Raw genomic sequence first — 5818 nt, forward strand, 5'->3', positions numbered from 1 at the left:
TGAGCAAGAGTGAAACCCTGTCCCTAAAAATAGCCAGTGTTGTGGCGGGAACCTGTAGTCCCAGCTACTCAGGAGGCTGAGGCAGGAGGATCTCTTTAGCCTAAGAGTTTGAGGTTGCTGTGAGCTATAATACCACAGTACTCAATCCCAGAGCAACTTGAGTGAGACTCTACTGAAACGAACAAAAAAAATAGTAAAGATCATGTATCGAAGTCTTAGAATGTGCCAGGTACTGTGTTTTTTTTCCTTTTTTTAATGTGTTATCTCCTTCAATTCCCATGGGACAGGAGCTATTATCATCTCCACTTTACAGATAAAGAAACAGAAGATCAAAGAGACAGTGTAACTGAAGGTTTGCATGTAGGCAGTTGGACTCCAGAACTCTTAGGCACTGTGCTATGTGGTTGACCTGGCTCAGCCAGAGCCAGGAAAGTGAGGAAAGAAGAGGCTTGCCTAAGTGAGGGTGAGAGAAAAACAGGAGTCACGGCATTCACTGGGGCTGACACCGAGGGGGCAGCAGGAAGCAGAATGATGGGGAACATGGTTCCTGAGAGCAACTGTCCCACCCCAGGGGACATGGCCCATTCAGCAAGCATGCGAAGTCCCGGAGGCAGAAAGGAGCCCAGGGTAGTTTATAAACTCTCAGAGGCCAGTGTATCTGGAGAGGAATGAGTGAGAGGGTGCCTGAGATGAAGCTGGTGAGTTGGCAGGGCTGGGCCAGCATACATGTCCATAGTCTTATGTTTAAATAAGGCCCAAGGACTCCATAAGACTCTCTCTGTCTAGGGGGCAGCGCCTGTGGCTCAGTCAGTAAGGCGCCAGCCCCATATACCGAGGGTGGCGGGTTCAAACCCGACCCCGGCCAAACTGCAACCAAAAAATAGCTGGGCGTTGTGGCGGGCACCTGTAGTCCCAGCTACTGAGGAGGCTGAGGCAAGAGAATCGCTTAAGCCCAGGAGTTAGAGGTTGCTGTGAGCTGTGTGAGGCCACAGCACTCTACTGAGGGCCATAAAGTGAGACTCTGTCTCTACAAAAAAAAAAAAAAAAAGACTCTCTCTGTCCATTAGAACTGAGTGTTGGCATACTTGGGGGTGACTGAATCCTAATACCTGTTCTGAGAAAGAGAGTGGGGTGAGTGGGGAGAGTTCTCGGCGTCTGTCCCTAGAATGCTACAATAAGAATTTGGGGGCTACATCCTCTGACTCCCAGGTGAGCTGGAGGATGAGTGGCCTCAGCTCCCAGGGCACAGGCTACAAGCAGCACCTCACACTGAGGGCTGTCTCAATGTCCTTCAGCAGGTAAGGTGTTAAACAAAACTGGTGCCTCCATACCACAGATTACTACTCAGCAATAAAAAGGAACAATCTTGATATAAACAACAACTTGGATCAGTCTCCAGGGAATTGTTTTTCATGAAAATAGCTCATTTCAAAAGATTACATACTCTACAATTTCATTTATGTAACATCTTTGGCAGTTTTAGAAATGAAGATTGGTAGTTGTCAGGGGTTAAGGATTGGAGGAAGGTTGGTGTGGTTAGGGCTATACCTTTTTTTTTTTTTTCACTTCAAAGTTATTTATTAAAAATAATTTTTTTTTTCTGAGAGAGTCTTACCATGTTGCACTCAGTAGAGTGCTGTGACAGCACAGCTCACAGCAACCTCAAACTCTTGGGCTTAAGCAATTCTCTTGCCTCAGCCTCCTGAGTAGCTGGGACTACAGATGCCTGCTACAACTTCTGGATATTTTTTGGTTGCAGTTGTCGTTGTTTGGCAAGCCCAGGCTGGTTTCGAACCTGCCAGCCACAGTGTATGCGGCCAGCGCCCTACTCACTGAGCTACGGGTGCTGAGCATTATTTTTTTATTTTGAGACAGAGTCTCACTATGTTGCCCTTGGTAGAGTGCCATGGTGTCACAGCTCAACAGCAACCTCAAACTCTTGGACTTAAGCAATTCTCTTGCCTCAGCCTCCCAAGTAGCTGGGACTACAAATGCCTGCCACAACGCCCGGCTATTTTTTTGTTGCAGTTGTCATTGTTGTTTTAGCTGGCCCAGGCCAGGTTCGAACCCACTGTCTTGTATGTGGCGGTGCCCTACTCACTGAGCAACGGGTGCCACCCCTAAAAATAAACTTTAGAATGATATATTGTGCATTTTTTTATTAAATCATAACTGTGTACATTGATGCATTTATGGGGTTCGGTGTACTGATTTGATATACAATGTGAAATGCTTACATTGAGCTGATTAAGACATCCATCATAATTATACTCTTTTCTTAATAGTTTTGAAATGTACCATTGCATCATGCACATTAGGTGAGGTCCCCTCAAATACCTTTCCTCCTCCCGCCTTTCCCCTTCCCCCCCCCCCTTTCTTCTTCCCTTCTACTTTCTGGACTATAGTTATATTTTACCACTCATATGAATGAATAGGTGATTATATATTGATTTCATAGTAGTATTGAGTACATCGGATACTTTATTTTTCCATTTTGAGATACTTTACTAAGAAGAATATGTTCCAGCTCTATCCAGGTAAACATAAAAGATGTGAAGTCTCCATTTTTTTATGGCTGCGTGGTATTCCATGGTGTATATATACCACAATTTGTTAATCCATTCGTGGATCAGTGGGCACTTGGGCTGTTTCCATGTCTTAGCAATTTTGAATTGGGCTGCAGTAAACATTGTGGTGCAAATGTCTTTGTTGTAAAATAATTTTTGATCATCTGGGTACATACCTAGTAGAGGAATTGCAGGATTGAATGGTAGGCCCACTTTTAGTTCCTTGAGTATTCTCCAAACTTCTTTCCAAAAAGGTCGTATTAGCTTGCATTCCCACCAGCAGTGTAGAAGTGTTCCTTTCTCTCCGCATCCACACCAGGCTACACCTTTTTGTTGTTAGAACTGGTCAGTATCTTAATATTGGTGGAGGATCCACAAACCTACACTGGTGATAAAATTATGCAGAACTTACTCAAAAACATACATACACCCCAGTATGAGTAAAACCTGGAATAATCTGAATAAGATGGCTGGATTGTATCAATATCCAAATAGGGTATCTCTCTTTAGTATTTCTTAACAACTGCATGTGAACATATCGTTATCTTGATAAAAATTTCCATTAAGAAATGAAATCTGGGGCGGTGCCTGTGGCTCAGTGAGTAGGGCGCCGGCCCCATATACCAAGGGTGGCAGGTTTGAACCCAGCCCCGACCAAACTGCCACAAAAAAATAGCTGGGTGTTGTGGCGGGTGCCTGTAGCCCCAGTTACTTGGGAGGTTGAGGCGAGAGGATTGCTTGAGTGCAAGAGTTTGAGGTTGCTGTGAGCTATGACACCATGGAAGTCTACTGAGGGCGACAAAGAAGTCTCTGTCTCAAAATAAATAAATGAATAAAACTTGTGCTCAAGGGGGCCTCATGTCTTTGGGTTAGTGAAGTCCAGCTTTGCAGAAAGGTGGGCAGTATGCCCTGAGGTATGAGCAAGCAGAGCCATCCACAGGACACTCACGATGGAGCAGTGCCACTGCCACACGCATTGGGCTGGTTTCCCAGCTTAACCTCTGAGCCTCTGTCTGCCCCTCACTTCCCAAGCTGATTGACCATGATGGCAAGGGCAGTGCCACAACCCACTCTCCCCTCCCACTTCAGCTCTATTTGGCCCTTTGTGGATGACCAGGTTGGACTAAGCACACCTTCCCCAGAGGCTCAGGTCAGTTGTTATTAACTGTCTCTGCCTGTGTCTCCCACCAGTCTTAGACTCCTGAACCTTAGGAGCAAGCCGGGTACCAGTCCCAATGTGGAGGGCATCAGAGGATGGTTGTAGAACTGAACTAAATGGGAAATCTGGCCCAGTCTAGGGAAAGCCCATCGTGATGCTGAAACTCCAGACAGGGCCTGGGCTTTGGCTCAGGATTTGGGGGGTGGGGGTGGACTGGGCCGTACTATTACAAGATCCTGGGACTCTCCTGCCACATGTTGGGCCCACTAGGACCTTTCTTCCAGATTGTTGGTTTCCCTGGGCACTGTCTCAGATCCCATCTGTAGAGTGGCAGACCCAAGGCTTCTCCACCACAGCACCCAACACGCACACAGCCACAGCCTCATGGGTCACATCCTTTACCTCTCACGAAGGGAGAAGGACGCACTTTTATTTCTTTCAATGACATTACAAGGCTGGTATTCTCTGTATATTCATTTTGTAGAGAAGGAACCCAAGGCTTACAGGAGGTTCAGTAACTTGCTCAGGACCACTTAGCTTGTAATGGCAAAGTCCTGAAGATCTGAAGAGGCAGTCCTGATATAGACCAGGCCCAACCCAGGCCCTGCAAGTGGAAAGCTGAAAAAGAAACATCGCCTACTGTTAGGGAGCCAACAATACAACCAAATATTTACACGGTGCTTATTCTGGGTTGGGGCAGGCTAAGATCTTTACAGACGTTATCTGAATCCACACAATGACTCAGTGGAATATAGTTATGACCATTTCATGATAGAAAATGAAGCTCCAAGAGGAAAAGAGAACTGTTTAAGGTCACATAGCAAGTTGAACAGTCTGACCCTGCTCTGCCTTCTCTTCTCCCGCCCTATTGGCTTCCTCCCTCCTCCATACAGTGGCCTCCCAGGCACTCTCCCTCCCCCAGCTCCCCTGGCTAACTTGTGCCCATGGCCCCATCCCTTTTATTTAGCATAGTTTGGAGCCTGGGTTTAGGCCAAACTATCTGGATAGTGACCTATGGAGGTACACCTCTTACCCTAGGATATACCTTAGGCCTTCCTGTCTCTCCCAGCTTCCTGGCTAGGGGAATATTGGAAGGGCCCACTACCTAGGCCCTTACCTACTTGTGGTGGCCCACCTGGTGTGTGCAGCCCATGTACTGGAGAGGTTCGAGCTAGCTGGATGTCCATACGTGGCAGGGAGGCCCAAACGCAGGGGGTTGGGGGAGGACGAGGCCTCTCAGGGCTGAGTGGCTCTGGAAGCTGATATGAGCAGGAGTAACTGCTGGCATTATCTAGGCTCTAAGAATAGCTTGTGATGAAAAGTTGGAGGTTAGGGCCAAGGGAGAGGCCAAGTTGGAGGTTAGGGCCTGCTTCCACTGCCCCCGCCACCCTTGCTCCTCAGCCTGGAAGCTGGGAAGCCTCCTTTCTGGCTCACTGTTTGCTTTAGATTGGTTTTGTGTGGACACATCTTATCCACCACTGGGAAAGAGGGTGCGGCTAGGACTCATATCCAGGCTGCCTGACCGTGGGCTGAAGGCAATGGGCCCACACCCTGAAGACCAGTCCTTGCCCAGGCCTCTCCCCACTGGCACAGAGGAGGGGCTTTTTTTTTTTTCAAGGATCATATTGGAAGTGACCCTTACTCTTTTAGCAAACATTTAAAAAAATAGGTTATACATATACATGATTTAAAATTCAAAAGGTATACAGGGAAGACAAGGGGAAAAAACAGTCTCTCTGCTTTCCCTGTCCCCAGCCACCAACCACTGGTTACTAGCTTCTTGAGTGACTTCCAACGGCAGTCCATCACAGATAAGCACATAGGTGCGCTAATCTCTCCCCCAATTTTATATACAGGTGATGGCATGTCCTATAGATTCTCCTCCTCACTTTTATTTATTTATTTTTTTAGAGACAGAGTCTTACTTTGTCACCCTCAGTAGAGGGCTGTGGCGTCACAGTTCACAGCAACCTCCAGATCTTGGGCTTAGGCGATTCTCTTGCCTCAGGCTCCCACGTAGCTGGGACTACAGGCGCCCGCCACAATGCCAGGCTATTTTTTTGTTGCAGTTTGGCCGGGGCCGGGTTTGAAC

At 47.3% G+C, this 5818-nt stretch overlaps 1 long non-coding RNA gene across 1 annotated transcript; it reads right to left on the reverse strand.

Moving 5' to 3' along the window:
- Nucleotides 1-1735: 1735 nt before the first annotated feature.
- On the reverse strand, nucleotides 1736-4983 carry LOC128573627 (uncharacterized). The gene is made up of 3 exons (XR_008376499.1): nucleotides 4862-4983; nucleotides 4129-4344; nucleotides 1736-2952 (listed from the first exon to the last, which is right to left on the reverse strand). It is a non-coding gene; the product is annotated as an uncharacterized LOC128573627 (long non-coding RNA).
- Between the last annotated feature and the right edge of the window lie 835 nt (nucleotides 4984-5818).

Source organism: Nycticebus coucang, chromosome 21 (genome assembly GCF_027406575.1).
Source record: "Nycticebus coucang isolate mNycCou1 chromosome 21, mNycCou1.pri, whole genome shotgun sequence".
Classification (NCBI taxonomy): Eukaryota; Metazoa; Chordata; class Mammalia; order Primates; family Lorisidae; genus Nycticebus; species Nycticebus coucang.